General features: G+C 45.9%; 1 long non-coding RNA gene across 1 annotated transcript; it reads left to right on the forward strand.

The window, feature by feature from the left end:
• Positions 1–1325: 1325 nt before the first annotated feature.
• On the forward strand, positions 1326–15838 carry LOC109371324 (uncharacterized). The gene is made up of 4 exons (XR_002121855.1): positions 1326–1405; positions 1837–1892; positions 13615–13709; positions 14689–15838. It is a non-coding gene; the product is annotated as an uncharacterized LOC109371324 (long non-coding RNA).
• Positions 15839–18025: the final 2187 nt, after the last annotated feature.

Below are 18025 nucleotides of genomic sequence, written 5' to 3' on the forward strand. Positions count from 1 at the left end.
CAGGCAAGGCAGATCAGTCGCCGGCTTCTGGATGGCCGCTCACAGCGGCTGCTGGCCGCTCACTGCGGCTGCTGGCCGCTCACTGTGGCTGCTGGCCGCTCACGCTGGCTGCTGGCTACACACAGTAGCCCATGGCAACCCACTGCCACAGGGGCTGCAGCCTATGCCGTCGCCGGCGACTCACGGCAGCCCAGCTCCAGGTTGAGCTGTTGTTCAGCATCTTAGCTGTGGAGGGCAGTGTCACTGGCCCTCATATGTGGGATCCGAACCAGGGACCTCTGGCATCCCAAGCCAGTTCTTAACCATCGTGCCACTTGGCCGGCCCTTGAGGTAATTCTTTATGTAGCACTTGGTAACAAGCACACACGCACCACCCTAAAATACAATCTTTCATAATCAGTAATATAATTTGAGGACAAACTCTAGGAGAATGGGAGAAAATGAATGAAAGGAATAGAAAGTATAACAGCCTTTTCCTTCTAGGGGAGGATGAGGTTGGGGTGGTGGGAAAAACCACTCTCTATAGTAATCCTGTCTTGTATGGAGGCTGGTGGTGATGGAGAAAGGAAAGTTGGAAGCTTCAAGGTGTCTGGCAGGTCTTTACTCTATTGATGCTTCTAACCTAGAGTAGGTGACTTGTTTTAGCAGAGCTCATGAAGCAGGACTGAGACTGAATAAGGGTGGAAAAGAAGGCTGGAACAACTTTTTTTTTTTTTTTTTTAGCTGAGCCATCCTGCCATCTGTTGGCAGCTCAGCGGCAGCTCAGCTCGGGCCGGGAATCTAACCGCTGTTGCTCAGAGCTCAAACTCTTGAGCGAGCTCTTAACCAACTGAGCCACTTGGCCGGCCCCTGGAACAACTTTTAAGAATCATTGTGTCTAGGGCGGCTGGGTGGCTCAGTTGGTTAGAGTGCGAGCTCTGAACAACAAGGTTGCCTGTTGGACTCCCGCATGGGATGGTGGGCTGCGCCCCCAGCAACTAGATTGAAAGTAGCAACTGGACTTGGAGCTGAGCTTGCACCCTCCACAGCTAAGATTGAAGGACAACCACTTGACTTGGAGCTGATGGGTCCTGGAAAAACACAATGTTCCCCTTTCCCAATTCCCCAACACTGTTCCCTTCCTCAATTCCCCAATAAAATCTTAAAAAAAAAAAAAGAATCATTGTGTCTGACATTCCATCATCTCATTTGTGCTGGTGTGAGGCAAACTCTGGTTATCTCTAAGTGTTTTGTGAAGTGCACTGCACACACAAAGTCCTGAGGAGCTCTAAGAAGGGGGCTGAACTCTGTGTGGGTCAGTGCTGAGCAGGGAATGGGAATGGAGTCAGAAGAAGGCCAATGTGAGGCTAAGGGTTGAGTGGAAGCTGGAGCCCAGAGCATCCTGAGGGTAGTGGCAGCCGTCAAGGTAGGTCAGGAAAAGAAAGCCATTCTGAATCATGAAGACCTTAGCTTGAAGCCTGGAGTGTGAGGGGAGAAACTGACAGGAAGTGGGAGTTCTCAGAGTTCTGTGATGTGCTTGTATCTGATGAAGCTTCCATGCTTGTTCTCACAAGCCCCTGAGAAAAATGCTTCACTTCTGCTTTCTAAATCGTGCATTCGATCCTCTTATCAGCAAAGTCTAACCTGGGAGAATATGAGGAAGGGGGTGGTGGGAAGCAGTTTCCAGCCCTAGATAAGAGTGTTGGTGGTGGTGAGCTGACACAGTGGGGTTCATCACTGGACTTCCCAGTGAACAGGGCCAGAGGAAGTGCAGCTGAGAGTTGGGTCCCCTGAGAAATGCTCCCTCTTACTTAGTATAAAGACAGCAAACAATCCTATTTGCTATTTACTTTCCAGACAACATCTTCAAGAAATTTCCAGAGAAAGGACTTCATGCTGTCCAGAAACTGCAGGTCAGGAAGCAAATGGATGGTCACCGTGGCTGGTGACACAGGACTCCCAGTGACAGCCTGTAGACACCTGGCCTCTGCCACATAAATCTGCCTCCTCAGTCATTCCTTCATTTAATGCTTTAATCTCTGGTCTATGTACAAAGCTTCTCTTCAGCTCGTTGGAGACCCTTACCTTTGCAGTGGTCAAATATGTTTGGGAAACATTGCCTGCTACATCTGTTTTGGGTGATTCTCAGTGTACATGAGTATATTAATGACCGAGAACACTCTTTTCAGAGCATGCCTATTAAAGCCTGGCGTGTTAGACATGAATGGGTATTAACAGCCAATGCTCAATTAAAGTGAGAAATAGGTATGTTGTTTGGACATGATGGCAGCTAGGAAAACAACTCGAGAAAAGTTTGTGAATGCTTTTCGTGTTCAGACATGCAAAATAGGAATTGTCACATAATCTCCAAATTCATATATGGTTTAAAACAAGGCCTAGGAATTATCAGTGCTGTTGACAGCACAGTGTTATGGGATACAGTCCCCATTCCCCAACACCCCCAAAGCATATGAGATAAAATCTATCTTTCTTAATTTGGACTTATGTAATTAAGAATGGATGTTACCTCATTTCAACCTTCGCATACGCTAGGACAGCGGTTCTCAACCTGTGGGTCGCGACCCCTTTGGGGGTCAAACGACCCTTTCACAGGGGTCGCCTAAGACCATCGGAAAACAAAAAGATATTTACATTATGATTCATAACAGCAGCAAAATTACAGTTATAGAGTAGCAATGAAAGTAATTTTATGGTGGGGGGTCACCACAACATGAGGAACTGTATTAAGGGGTCACGGCATTAGGAAGGTTGAGAACCGCTGCTCTAGGAAGAAAGGGCTGTCATGCAAATGAGTAGAATATGCAAGTTCACACTAGAGGTATTTTGCCTTCTGGAGAGAAAAAGTTGATTTCAAGCTTCCTAGAAGTACCTCTTTGAAGCCCTACCACTAGCCCAACAAAATCAGCAAAGATGCCCTTTTAACTGACTGCCACCTGCCAGAGAACTGTCATAAGTGTCCAAGTTCACAATCACTGCAATGTGAAGGGGCACTCTTGAGTTGCTCAGGGCGCTTGTAGGGCCTATGTGCCTAGAACCCTGGCATGCTTGCAAAGTACGGGTAGTTTAGGTTCTGAAGGCTGTCTACTCCAGGACATTCAACCAGCTTTTACTTGGATCTATTGGATGTCTTCTAAATACAAACACTGTATTTCTTTCCCCTTCCCCCAAATTCCACCTTTCATTCTTTCCTAATTCCTATACCGTATTTGCCGGCGTATAAGACGACTGGGCGTATAAGACGACCCCCTAACATTTCCACTCAAAATACAGAGTTTGTTATATACTCGCCGTATAAGACTACCCCCTCTTCCGCACACCTTCCACACACCAAATAAAAGGTAAAACAATATCAGATTTGATTTGGCCCACTGAAGTGCAAACAAGCGTATTGTATTTCGTGTCACCACATAACCGTTTTGGCGATGTTGAGCCACCATGTCTGCTACATGTTTTTCGAGTTCTGGCCAGTGTGGGGTGCCTCTTCTTAATGCACACTTACCCCTTGGCATACTCTTTAATGCTTTCTCATTTGATTTCCAGTCCCGAACCATCTTTTCTGTTACTCCATATTGTCTTGCAGCAGCACAATTATTATTTTCCTTAGCAAAGTTTATAACTTTCAGTTTAAAATTTGCATCATACTTCTTTCTTTTGGCTGGTGCCATGATAGGGATGATAGGGGTTTGACTGGTCGACATTTTCTATGCTGTACTGTACAATGGTGCAGTATTGTGGTTGGCTGTTGGCTGTATACAAAGCCTGATTTGATTGGTCCCTGCTCCCTGTTTGCCCGCCCTGTCACTATAGCAGTCTGGTCCACCCTTGCATCAGCATCTCCCTGGGACCTCACTAGTGCGCAAGTGCGAGCTCTTCAACATTCTAACAGGCACCATGATAGCGCAAAATCGCGAATCTTCAATGCATATGTAAAGAAATATACGGTAACCCGAATTTACCACACTCGCAAAATCGCACACAGCCGACCATACACCCAGCAGCGCTGCTGATGCCTGAACGGTATGTGGAATGAAGTGGGCAGGCATCGGGAGGCCACTATGGCATGGGGCAAGCACTATGGGCAGTCTATCTGAAGTGTACCTGGCGTATAAGACGACCCCCCACTTGGAGGCATATTTTTCAGGGCCAAAAAATCGTCTTATACGCCGGCAAATACAGTATCTTTTTTTGTCCGTTGTAATCTGATTCGTAGACTCCTACTAGGTGCCTCCCTGTTCTGTCCTATTCTGAGGGACAGCTACCTGCTTTTGTGAGCCCTTCCCTCCCTTCCCCCAGCCGCCTGTGCTGCCCAGGTTCCTTCTAAGTTCCCTTTCCCGCACCGTCCTCCAGCCAGTGCTTCCGGTCTGCCTTATTCATGCTCCTGCTCTTTCCTCTCAGAACTGTGGGGAGCTCCAAGAAGAGGGAGTCTGGGAGCCCGACTCAAACAAATGGCTGATGCAGCTGGCAGCTAGGCCCCCTCAAAGTCCTCGGCCTTTCTCGGTAGAGGCGGGAGTATTTTGTGGGTGTGAAAATAGTGGTTTGGATGGTCAGGCCAGCTAGGAGGTCTGGCGGAGTGAGCTGGCCAAGCAGTCAGAGTATCTAGGACCAGAGGTGAAAGTGGATGCTGTGGATTCAGGCAGAAAAGAGCTGGGTTCTGGGGAAATCAGCTGAGGCTGGCAGCTGAAGATGCTAAACTGCTCTCCCAATGCCAGGAAATAGGGTCAGAGTCCATAGGGCAAAGATCCCCTAAGAGCAAGTGACATCTAGATGAGATTGGTTCTAGGGCAGAGGCTGTGGGACTCCGTTAAGCACATCCCCCGTGTGGAAGGTTTGGTTGGATTGAAGCTCTGACTCTGGGATAAGTCTCTACACTTGAGTTCCAGTTCACCAGTCAATTCACCATGTGACGTTGGGAGAAACCCTTGACTTCCCTGAGCCACAGGGTCCTACCTGTGAGATGGAATAAGGCCTGCCCTCTCCGCCTCAGAAGTGTGGTGGAAAGCGAGGGGGTTGGAAGCCTGGGGGTTCTTTGAAAGCAGTGATGAATGAAGGGGTCTATGGAGAGGTGGTTGAAAATCAGGGAGCTCCTGACCAGGTCAAGGATCCCAGTAGTGGGGTGGAGGGAAATCCGGGATTGGAGTCTTCCCAGACTTCTCCATCTGCAGGGGACGGAAGCACCCCACCTTGACCTTGGTCTATTTCTAGAAAGCTGGCCAGGCCATTCTCTCCATGACGGCAGCAGCTCGCTGCCTCCCTACTGGAGCTGACTGCCCACTCCTTGCTCCTTGGGGCTGGCTGGACCTGCTCCAGCCTGGGCTGTCACCTGGTGAGCTGTCAGAGTGGGAAGGGAGCACAGAGTCCAAGCCTGGCCCTCTGGAGAAGCCCTAGTATTTCAGATGCATTTTAACTTCTGAGGGGAATAAAAGACCTCGAGAGGAGTACGGCCCCTGTCACCAGAAAGGAGCCATCCTGCAGAGTGAGGTTGATTGGTCAGTTGGTCAGTGATATTTACCAGCCTCGTCATCACCACAGCTTTACATGTGCTTAGTGCATTACCCTTTGCAGACCTTCTCATTCAGTCATTCCTCCATTCAATAAATAGTTATTGAGGGCTGATGGGGCCCCCATAGAGTACAATTTAGTGATTAATCAAGTAAATAAACATGAAAAAACAAACGCAATGCCAACTTGTGGTAAGAGCTAATAAGGAAATGAACAAGGTGTAGTGGTGGGGGGCCTCCCTGAGGAGGTGTCATTTAAGCTGAGGCTCAAAGGATGAGCAGATGGGCAAGAGCCAGCTGTGTGAATAGTGTGGGAAAGTGTTCTAGGAAGAGGGAACAGCATATGTGAAAGCTCTGAGTCAGCAAAGGGCCCAATTACTGGACTGTAATGAGTGAGGAAGACAGGGTGGGAGACCAGGTCAGAATGACAGGCAGGGCTAACATTGTGCAGGGCCTTTTATACTATAGGAATAAGTTTGAATTTTCTTCCAGGTATAATGGGAAGCTGCCAAAAGGTTTTAAGAGAGAGTGATGGAGTCTGATTTACATTGTAAAAAGGTTACTCTGACTGTTATGTGGAGGGAGAGAAAGGTCGAGGTAGGTGGCTATTGGAGCAGTTTGGGTGACTTGGACTATGTTAGTGTCTGAGACAGGGTGGGTTAGGTTGTGCTGCAGTAACAAACAGTCCCTAACATCAATGGTTTAACATTAATTATTTTTCTTCATACTTAGTTTTTTTGTGGGTCAGCCAAGGGGCTCTTCTCATTTTAATAATTCAGGGATCCAGGCTGACAGGGTCCCCATCTCAATACAGTTTCTATAACCCCCATGGCAGGAGGAAGGGAAGTGTATTGGTTCTTACAATTCCCCACCAGAAGTGACAGATGTCTCTTCCTCTCACATGCTGTTGGCCAAGACAGTCACATGGGCATGCCTAACTTCAGATGGGGTGGGGAAGTGCCATCCTATCATGCACCCTGGAAGAGAAAAGCTGGACCACATTAATGACCATTATAGGTCATGAAAGTGAAGAAGGAGAGAAATAAATGAATTCAAGATAAGTTTTCGAAGTCAAAGTGGTAGGTCTTCCTGATGAATTACATGTAGAGAGGAAAGAGTCTAGATAGCTCCCAGGTTTGTGGTTTATAAGCATCTGGCTAGTTGGTGGTCCCATTTGCTAAGGAGAACACTGGGTGTGAAAGAAGTTTTGAGTGGAGCTAGAATGGAAGATTTGGAGTTGGGCATGCGCAAGTATGGCAATTGAATTATGCAAATATTCTGGAGCTTGGAAAAGAAGTTTGGGTTGGATACAAATCTGGGTGTCCAAACAGAAGAGGAGAAGCCAGAGAGATGGGAGGGACCATGTGGGGTATGTACCATAGACCCCAAGAGAGCGTGGGCTTCCTAAAAAAGGCTGCGAAGAGGTGTGTTCTAATGAAGCAGAAAAGTGACCCTGGATTTGACATGTGTAGTTTTTGCTCGAGTGATAGAAAAAAAAGTTCCTTTAGTTTAGGTTGAGAAATGAATGGGAGGCCTGGAAGTGGATATGAAATATGTAGACAATCCAGTGGAGAAGTGCAGTGATGTCTGCCCGGATGATATCCCAGGAACTAGTTTTCTTCTTCCATTCCCTGTTTCTCATCAGACAGGCCTTCCCCCGGAGGTAAGATGGCTGCCTCAGCTTTAGCACCAGTTCATTTGTGTGAGCTAGTAAGGGCATTCCTAGGAAAGAACTCCTAGGAATCTCAGTAGAATTATCATTGTTTCCACTGGGTCATGTTTCTTTCTTTGCCTGAACTAATTCCAGAGCCAGGGAATTCAGGGTTCTGATTGTCCCAGCCTGGATTGTGCTGCTCATGGCCCTAGAGCAAAGGGTGGGGTCAATGACACCGGATCGGAGAGGAGGTTGATCCCAGAGGGATATTAGAGCACACATTCCAGAAGAATGAGTTGATACTGGGTAGCAAAAATAATAGATGTTCCCTAAATCAAGATATATCAAAATTTTCCATGTCTAAGTTGGTATTTGCTGTAGCATTTACATAAAACCCAGGAGCCACAGGGTGAAAGAATTACCCAAAGCATTTTGTTTCAGGCCCCTCTGCACTCCCATGCAGAATTACTGTATGTCCAGATGGGCTGTTGCCCTTTCAGAGCCTGAGGTGCCTGAGAGCCCTGGGTTGCCCCAAGGAGGAGGTGTCTGACCCCAGAAGGTGCTGGTTCATCAGGGTGTGGAGTACATACTGGCCACTGCTCCCAGATTCAGGAACTCCTGGAATGGGCCCACTGTCTAAGTCACAGAGCTGACAACTCACAGAATTTAGTTAAGAAAAAAAATCCAACAGGTACAGAAAGGTATGAGTGAACTGCAGAGTTGACAAGCCCTGATCTCCCCCACTAACAGAGTGTCCAATTAGCTTAAACTTTTTAAAATTGTGAAATGTCATATATACAGAAAGCATAAACTGTATGAGATGTGGTCAAACAATATGGTGAATGTTTAAATAAAAATAAATTTATTACAATAAAAGGCACATTGCCATTAATCCCCCTCAAAATACTCTCCCTCGCTTCAGACACACTCATCCCATCATGCTTGCCACTTTCTGAAGCAGTTCTGGAAGTCCTCTTTCATGAGTGTCTAGTTGTGCTGTCATTGCTGCCTCGATGTTGTGACTAAATTCAAAATGTTTACCTTTCATGGTCATTTTGACTTGGAGAAGAGCCAGAATTCGCATGGTGCCAGATCCAGTGAATAAGGTGGATGAAGACACACCGTAATGTTTTTATTTGACAGAAATTGTTGTATATCAGAAGTGATGTGTGACACGGAGTGTTGTCATAATGGAGGATGAAACTGTTTTCCCATTTCATGTTAATGTGTTGTTCATGATCCATCATTTACAGCACACTTTAAAACACATCTTCTCTCAGCTGTAGCTCACACCTGACTGACTGCACTAAACAAGTTGAAACTTGTCAAACACTGTTACTAAGGTTCCTTGCTCCACTTCCTGTATTGAAGATCCCTGCTTTTCCGTTGGATGGCACTGGGCAGCAGCATTCACCGCATTTGTTTGTTTTTAATTTTTTAAATTGTACCTCATATATGTACAGTTTCAAGAGTGACAATAAAATGCACCAACAGCGACCTGAGTGGCAGGTGAAAGGACAGAACATTCCCCAGTACCTTCGAATCCCTTGGGTTCCCTCTGTGTGGCATCCCACCCCTCACCTTTGTACCACTGTCCGGACCTTTGTCTTGATCATTCTCTTGCCTTTCTCTATAGTTTAGCCCCCAATATAGCTCTTCCCACCTAAGCAACATATTGTTAATGAACACAGAGCAGCCAGCTCACACCTCGCTGTGTGAGGAGAGGGCCATTTGCACCATTGAGCGAAAGCTCCTAGGACAGGCGCAGCTGAACAAAGCCTAAAGCCTGCCTCAGCCTCTCTGAGAGTTTCCCAGAGGCCCTTTGGAGAAATCATCCGGTGAGGTCATGAGTGGACCTTGAAAACTCAGGGCCACCACAGAGAGGGGATTTGGCTGGGCTGCTGTGTGGACCAAGGTGGATTTCCAGCAGCGATGTGATCAGAGGATGGCTGCTCACTGTGGCTGACCCCCAGCTGCCAGGAGCAGGTCTGAGTGGAACAGTGGGGGAGTGAAATGAGGGTCCTCAGCTGAACCTCTCCTGGAGGAGAGAATGGGAACTTCATCAGCACATGGTCATGGCCAGCCAAGTTCAGACAAGCAGCTGAGCTTGGGCCAGACTCCCCAGGCACCATTCTGTCCTCAGGTGAAACAGATGGTGTAAGGCAGTGAGCATCTTGGTGATGGCAGCCTTCACCATGCCTGCGTCTAGTAGGCACCCCTTGTCCTCTGCATCAAGTGCTCATTTCCCTTCCTCCTTCCCCATCCCCATCATACTGGGCTACAACTCTTAGACTGCCTTACTCCTACCTGAGAACACCTGTCACCTGATTTCCTGCCTCCCTCCTTCTGGATTTTCTCTCTTGCTGTGGTACAGCACATCCTCTAATCGCTTCTGGAGAACGGATGTACCCCAGGTAAGTATTCTGGGACTTCACGTGCCTGAAAATATTTTTTTCCCTCCCCAATTGATTGAGAGTTTGCTGGGCTTAGAAGCCTAGATTGGAAATAGTTTTTCTTGCAAAATTGCTTTGATGTCTTCTTGCTTAAGGTTGCTGTTGAGCAGTCAGAAACCATTCTGATTCCAATCCGTGTTGACTTGTTCTATTTTTCCTCCCTGAAGCTTCTCAAATCTTAACCCCCAGTGTTCCGAAATGTCACAATAGTACGCCTTGGTGTGGGTCCATTTTTATCTATTTTTTCTGGGCACAAATAGGCCTTTTCAGTCTGGAAATGTACATCCTTTAGTCTTGTGTACTTTTATTAAATTGTTTCTGTATTGATCCCTTCCTTTTGTTTATTGCTGATCTCTTTCTGAAACTCAGAAAGAGTGACTTGGATGTTGGACTTCCTGTTCCGGTTCCTCTGATTTTCCGTCTATTTGCTTTTTCTTCTCCTTTCCTCAATTTTTTTTTTCCTGTTGAGTTTTTCATTGCTGCTATGATGTTTTTCACTTTTAAAAGCTTCTAAAAATAATCTTAATGCTTTTTAAAAAAAGCAATCTCTTCCTATTTGATGGATACAGTAGCTCTTCTCATATCTCTGAAGATGTTAAATGAATACTATTAACATTAGTAATAGTCCTCCCCTCACACACATAGTGCCTGTTCCCAGGTTGTTTTCTTTTTCATGTGTTGATTTTTTAAACTTGAGATATAATTGACACATAACATTATATTAGTTTTAGGAGTGCAACATGATGATTTCATATATATGTATATATTGTGAAATGTTCACCAAAATCAGTCTAGTTAATATCCGTCACCACACAGAATTACAAATCTTTTTTCTTGTGATGAGAACTTTCAAGATCTACTTTCTTAGCAGCTGTCAAATACACAATACAGTATTATTAACTATAGTCATCATGCTGTACATTACATCCTCATGAGTTATTTATTTTATAACCAGAAATGTGTGCCTTTGACCACTTTCACCCATTTCACCCCCCTCCCCACTCCCTGTCTCTGGCAACCACCAATTTGTTCTCTATATTTGTGAGTCTGTGTTTTTTGTTTGTTTGCTTTTTAGATTCCACAAATATTATAAATGAGACCATACAGTATTTGTCTTTCTCTGTCACAAGTATCAGGATTACCTTGTTTTTTTTTTATGGCTGAAACATATATCTATACTTATATCTATATATCTATATCTATATATCATATTTTCTTTATTAATTTATCCACCCATGGACACTTAGGTTGTTTCTATGGCTTGTCTATTGTAAATAATGCTGCAACAAACATGGGGGTTCAGATATCTTTTTGGGCTAGTGTCTTTGTTTCCTTCAGAAAAATACCCAGAAGTGGAATTGCTGGATCATATGATAGTTCTGTGTTTAATTTTTTGAGGAATCTCCGTACTGTTTTCCATTTTGGCCGCCAAATTTACATTCTCACCAATAGTGAACAAGGGTACCCGTTTCTCCACATCCTCGCCAACACTTATATTTTTTATCTTTTTGATCCTAGCCATTCTAACAGGTGTGAGGTATTTTGATTTGAATTTCTCTGATAATTAGTGATGTTGAGCATCTTTTCATGTACCTGTTGGTCATTTGTATGCTTTCTTTAGAAAAATGTCTATTCAGATCCTCTGATTATTTTTAAATCAGATTGTTTGTGGGGTTTTTTTGGGGGGGGGCTATCGAGTTGTACAAGTTATTTATGTTTTTGGGATATTATCCCCTTACCAGATATATGATTTGCAAATATTTTCTTCTATTAGGTAAGTTGCTTTTTCATTTAGTTGATGGCTTCCTTTGCTGTGCCCAGGTTTTCTTTTTTCTCTTTCTGTTTGTTTATTTGTTTGTGTCAAGGGCTTTAGGTCTTTCCTCATTGGCTTCTTAGATTCGAAGTTTTCTAAAATCTCCCACCTGGGGGTAAAGGTCTGACTGGGTGACTCTTAGGGTCCAGTGGGGAGGGAGAGCCTGGGGCCTTAGTGTTCAGCATACTGTGCGGCAGAACCATTTCTCTCTCTTCTGGAGCGCACACCCTCACCTGTGCCGGCTGGCCTCTGGTCCAGAGATCCTCAGTTTCCTCCTTGCCAGAGAAGATACTTGGGCTCAGTCAGGTGGGGGAGTGCAGCTGCCTAGAGTTGCAGGAAGAGGGAGGAGACCACGGAGCTGCCCCGCCTCTTAGCCAGCTTTCCCCTTATCCCCTCAGTTCAGGCCCCCCTGCACCCTCAATCCCAGGGTTTCCAGGGGCCTATGTCTTGGGAATTTTGTAGCATAGATTGGGGCAGTTCTTAGCTTTCCCCACCTCTGGCATCAGCTCTTCCTGGGCTCCATTAAGTCAGTCCCTTCTCACCCATCTGCTTTCCAGCTTCCACAGTTTGGTTGCTGTGGTCCCTGCCCACGTTTTCCCGTTCTTTTGGTTTCTCTCTCTCCCTTTCCCACGTTAATCTCTTTACTGTAATGTGTATGGGATTTCAGGAGGGAGCAATGTTGGATGCGTGTATTTAACTTGACATATTAATCTGGAAGCTCCAATCGGCTTTTTATTATAACCCTCTTAAATATGAGCAGACAGCCAGAGACTGGCAAATAATTGAGGAAAGCCTTAGTATGTGTAAGAGAGCAAAATGAGTCAAACAAAAGCAGAAGAACAGGTGCAAGGGAACTAAAGACAATGCAGGAAATAGAAAAAAAGTTCAAAAGAAAATACTATCCCTAACATATTCATGGGAGGATCAGTATATATGGGTTTATTTTTGAAATGGATAACTAGATAACTTTAGGGACAAGTAGTTTTTTAAAATCCTAAAAACACACAAAGATGCACATACAAGAGTGTTTATCACAACATGGTTTCTAACAGCAGAAAATTTATACAACCTAAATGTTTAAAAATAAAGCAGTAATTTAATAAATTGTAGTATATAACTGCAGTGGAATACCATGCAGCCATTACAAATGATGTGGTAGAAATGTATTAATGCACATGGAAAAACCACTCACAGCATATCATCAAAAGGTGAGAGCACAGAATCAAACTATTTACAGTAAAATCTCATTTTGGAAGAAATATGTATATGTGCACAGAAAAATTACTATTCTAGTTAAAAGACGAAGACTGTCATACTAGATTTAAAACCTTTATGCACAGATAAAAAGCATGTATCAAAAATATTAGCAGTGATTACCTGGAGGTAGTGGCATTACAGGTGAGCATTACTTTCTTCTTTGTACTTTTCTGTATTTTGTCAATTATTTTTCAAAACGCATGCATTACTTCATAATCAGGATTCAGTGGGGTTTTTTTTTTGGTTTTGTTTCAAATGTTTATTTCATTTGATTTAATAATTCTTTTCCTAGGAAAATATCCTAGAGAAATAATCATAGAAATCAGAAAAATTATCTAAAAGGATTTTTTTTATCATAGTGTTATTTACAATTGTGAAAAGTTGGAAATGAGCTAATAACTGAGTCTGAGATTAGTTAGATCATATTACACATATATGTTGGAATACTTGGCCATTAAAACAATTCATGTAGGGATTTAAAACATTTTTTTTTTATAAATAGCGTGTGTAGATATAGGCAGTATGAGCTCAGTGTTGTTTAAAATAACTAGGGATAGATTTTGGTATATTTAGGAAAAAGACTTGAAGAAAGCACATCAGAGTATTATGAGTGGTTGTCTGGGGTGATGGGATTCCCCTACCTGAGGGTGATTTCTGGGAGGGTTGAGATGAGGTCTGTTACCCACCTTTCTATTTCCAGAATCTGGTGGCTGCTCAGAAATTATATGCCGAGCGAGTGAATGTAGTATAGGTGGTTTTAATTTTCTTTTTTATACTTTCCTGCATGTTCCAACATTTCTACAATAAACATATTTACTTGTATCATCACAATAAGTTAAAATTTTTTAATGAGGGCAAGTATAAAGAAAGGGAAAACGGCATGGGAAGTCGTATAGAAAAACACACCCTTTCCTGAATTAACTCCATTCTCTTTTTCAGAGTGGTGGCAATGAGTGAAGTGAGCTGACTCCTTCTGAACACCTCAACCCCACCTCCCCAAACTGGCCAAGGTTTGGGCTTCCAGACCGCCTAAGGTATACAACACCGGCACCTGATCTGATTTCCCAAAGAGAGCAGGCCTGGGTCGGAGGGGGAGTGTGGCAGTTCTATTCAGGTTCTCCAGCCCAGCCAGGAGTCTCTGGGCCAGGCTTGGAGTGTTTCACGTGTCATTGAGTTTGGTCTTGCAAATGTTTAGTCCACTATGAGCATCATAATTATTTCCTTGGGTGAAGATTCTTTGCCAGCACTGGGAGGTGATGGCAGAGAGGGGTGGGGTGGAGAAGATAGACTTATGGAGAGAGGGTCTCATGGAAAAAGGGGATGACAGAGAGAGGTACAGGAGTGAGAGAGAGGGTCACCAAAAAGATTCTCTTTTGTTATAATAATAGCAATAGTTAGTGCTTTGGGTCTTTACAATGTGCCAGGCACCGTGTTAAGTGATTTTCACACATTATCTGCTTTAATCTACATTAATCTACATAATCCATACGAGGTAGGATCCATATCATCATCCCCATTTTACAGTTGAGAAAACTAAGGCTTAGATAAGTGAGGGAGGCCACGGAAGATCACCCACGAGCTAAAATGCAAAGCTCTGAGTTGAAAAACACTTAAAGCCCTGTTCTTGGCGTTCCTGGTACCATATTGTAAAGAAACATTGCCGGGACAGCTGTGAAATGGGGGTTCCAGTGAAAACTCTCAGTCTTCAGGGCCGGGGTTAAGTTTCCCCCGACAGCTTCTGCTGTCTGGGGCCCTTGGAGACACAGCTCGCCGGAGGCCCCAGGCGCCACCAGGGGGCAGCAGAGTCCTGTGCTGGTGAGGCTGCTCTGTCCCCAGCTGACTGCAAGTTCCCCCAGCTGTCCTGAGTCAAAACCTGAACCGCTGGTGGCCAAGAATAGCAAGGGGCTGTAATTCACGTGGGTACTCCTTCCCAGGGTTTCGAAAGCCCCTCACGTCATCCCGATTATTTCACAACCCCGCTCACAGAGCACTTTTTCCATCTTCCTTCAACAGGTCCTATCTTGGCTGGTGAGAAGGGCTCCAGGACACACAGCTCCTGAAGATGGCATGTTAGATGCTGGGCTGGGCACTGGGATGAAAACAAAACACAAAACAGGTCTTGTCCCCAAGGGAGCCTGTTATGTAAACAAATAACCAAGGTACACTGTGTAAAGTGCAATAATAGATGTACGTGTGAGATTTGGTGGCAGCACAAAGTGGGAGAAAGAGGGGCAGAATTATAATTTAGGGCTTTAGCTCAGAGGTGGCCCAAGGGCGTGTCTGCCAGCAGGAGTCATCTTTCCTGTGAGCTGAAGCAGAGAAAGAAGCTGGGAATTCTAGTCTAGAAGGACGTTAGGTTCCAGGATGAAAAATATCAATGCTAAGAAAATGTCAAATGTTCTAGAAATCATAAAGTTTACACCTCTAAGTCCTGTGTTGGGGTGTGGGTTTGGATAGTTTCAACCTGGGCTTAGGAAGGTGGTGAGAGAGGGTGGAAGAGGGTGTTTAGGAGGTTGTTATGGTCAGTGGGCTCCAAGACCCAGGAAAGCTAGCGGGAAAGAGACCCAGCCTTGTCTACTATCTCTGGGCTAGGCCCACAGCAGCCATGCTGCCTCATCTCCAAGGAGGACAGGAAGGCTTGGACCAGCCCAGATGCTCCTCTCTCTAAACCCCTCAAGTTTATCTAAGCCAGCGCTGGGATTATCCCAGTGGGATTCCAGGTCTCCACCCAGGCCACTTCCTCCTGCCAAAGTCTGCAATGAGCCTGGCTGGGCAAGTGAGTCTTTGGCAACTTGCACTCATTCTTCGCGGATAAACTGTGTGGTCTCTGAAACTCTGTCTTCTCCCAAGATTAGCCCAGAAAGTTTTGGTAGGGGAAGTGGGGGCACTGTGGACACTGGCACAGCTCTATTTGCCCCCTGTAGCCCAGTAGCCTTCAGTCATGCCCACCCCATGGCACTGTGGACACAGGTGTGCTTTCCCGTGGTCACAGAATGCTGGTGTCACATGGGACACCCCTGCTTTGCCAATCTTTAATTTTATGCCCAGGCAACTTCCCTCTGTGCAGGCTAATCCCAGATGGTGGTTTTAGACAGCTGTCCTCAGCCCAGCCAAGGGCAAGGGAGAGGGAAGGGCACCCAGGCCTGGGTGTTCGGTATGCAGTGGCCCCACCACAAGCAAAACTTTATGCCTTTTCTTAAAAGCTCACATGGATTTGCCTTCTACTTTTTAATGTGTCCTGGCAAGTTCTAGCATAAAAACAATGTTTTAAATGACTTACAGTTCCATTTAAAGTGCGTTCAATGGCTGGTTTATTTTCTCAGTTTTAAGGTGCTGTTAATTGCAAGAAGCACCATGGATTTAAAGATGTCATCTCATTTGTTTCTTGCAACAACACTGGGAATATTATTACCGTAGACATTCTCATTGGACCAAGGAAGAAATTGAAGCTCTGACTGATTAAGCGCCTTGTCTGGCACCGTGTAGCTAGTGAGTGGCAGAACGAACCTTTCATCAGTGGCACTCAGTCCCCAGGCCTCCCTTTTCTTTGTGTGACTTCTGTGCTGTGAGAAACACTAGGGAAGCTTTGGTTTTGTTTGTTCCAGCAAAATAAGATTTTTAAAAAATCTTTTCCCCACCCTGAGGGGCAATCCCCAAATAATTCCAAGACTTTGAAGAGAGAGAGACCTCTGGGATGTCTGTGGGTCTATGACAAAGATCCATTTAAATGCATTCAAAGTAACTATTTGTTTGAGCCCCAGCTGTATGCTCTGCAAGGGGCAAACAAGTCACCAAAGTGGGCTCCTCCAGCGGGTCCTCATGCCAGTGTGTCAACCCCCGAAGGGCAAGCCCTGGTGACCACATGTCTATAAAAGACCAAGTCACCCCTGAGCTCTGCCAGACTGCCTCAGCCTGCCCTTGAGGCATCCTTTGCCAGTGGGGAGATGGGTGGTTAGGCTGTGACCCCATCTGCTAACACAGCAGTGTGAGCTCAGTTTGGTTAAAGAGCTGCCAGAGCTCAGACAAGGTCTCTCATGAATCTGTTAGTGGAGGAGGGGCAGAGGGTGGGGTCAGTGAGGGCGGGGGAGATAGGGAGATATATCACTGAGGAGGTGACATTTGAGCTGCCCCCTGAAGGATGAAAGAAATTCACAAGTGGATGGAGGACATTCTTAGCAAGGGAAGAGCATGAGCAAAGCTCAAAGCTTGGGACTACGTAGCACTTAGATGGTATGGGTAGGAAAGTACATGTGTGCATGAGGGGGGGGTGGCGCCTCTTATTTGTGTTCTTCTATCTTTCCTCAGTCCCTGGCTCCCCTCTTGAGACCCTAAACTCTTTGGGCCTTTCCCTACTCCCCTCCGGGCTCAGAGCATCTACACTTCAACCCCACAAGTGTTTCCCTGTTCCCTCAGCAGTGCCTTGCCCTGACTTGGTTCTTTCTAAGCCTGCCCTAGGCTTGGCTTCCAGAAGGACACTTGATCCCATCTCATGGCTGGCAGTGGGGCATGGCGCTTGGAGCAGCTGCAAGGATGGTGTTGACTCCAGATGGAAAGTGTTTCGAGAATTCTGATGTGACATCACCTCATCACGACATTGCAGTAACTGATCTGGGAGTGGCCAGGTGAAATCATTCCCAACCTTGTCAAGGGCTGGCTTAGATCCAGGAGCTTGGCTTGGTGGGTGGGAATCTAGAACCAAGGGAGAGGCCTTCTGGGTGTTCAGACCATTGCTGAGAGCAGCCTGGAGGCAAACGGATGCCCTTCATTAATCCCCTGTGACTGGAGCCCAGTGGAGCCCTGCACTCATGTCACTGGCTGTGGGCAAAGCTCAGTTTAGCTCCTTAGGGCTTTCCTACCACACTACCCTTCCCACAACAAGGCCATCTTCTCACAGGCCAGGCCCCCAATCCCAAAGGTTAGCTAAATCTCGGCATGTGGCCTCTTGCAACTCAGCCCTCCCAGCCCCGCTAAGCCCTACTCAGCCAGTGAAGAGCTGGGGCTGCCCTAGCAGCATACCAAAGGATGAAAGGGGAGCGCCTTGTCACAGCTGACATCCGCACCCTGGGCCCAGACCCAGGACTTGTCTTTAAGGCACCATCTGTTGCCTGCAAGGGCTGATTAGGGACAGAAGGCTGGCACTGGGGCTCAGAGGGCAGAGCTGGGAGGGGGAAGTCACAAGAGGCTATGTAGTGGTTTTGAGGTCCCTCTGGTGAGAGAACACCCTTATTGCCCCCTCCTCCTCTGCCACTATCACCTTGTTCTGCAGAGTTTGGACCTGGGCTGAAGAAGAAAAGAGTTAGAAGTGGTCAGCCCCCAGCTCAGGTTGGCCTGGGCTTTCCTGACTGACATC

Source organism: Hipposideros armiger, unplaced genomic scaffold (assembly GCF_001890085.2).
Source record: "Hipposideros armiger isolate ML-2016 unplaced genomic scaffold, ASM189008v1 scaffold_561, whole genome shotgun sequence".
NCBI classification, from domain to species: Eukaryota; Metazoa; Chordata; class Mammalia; order Chiroptera; family Hipposideridae; genus Hipposideros; species Hipposideros armiger.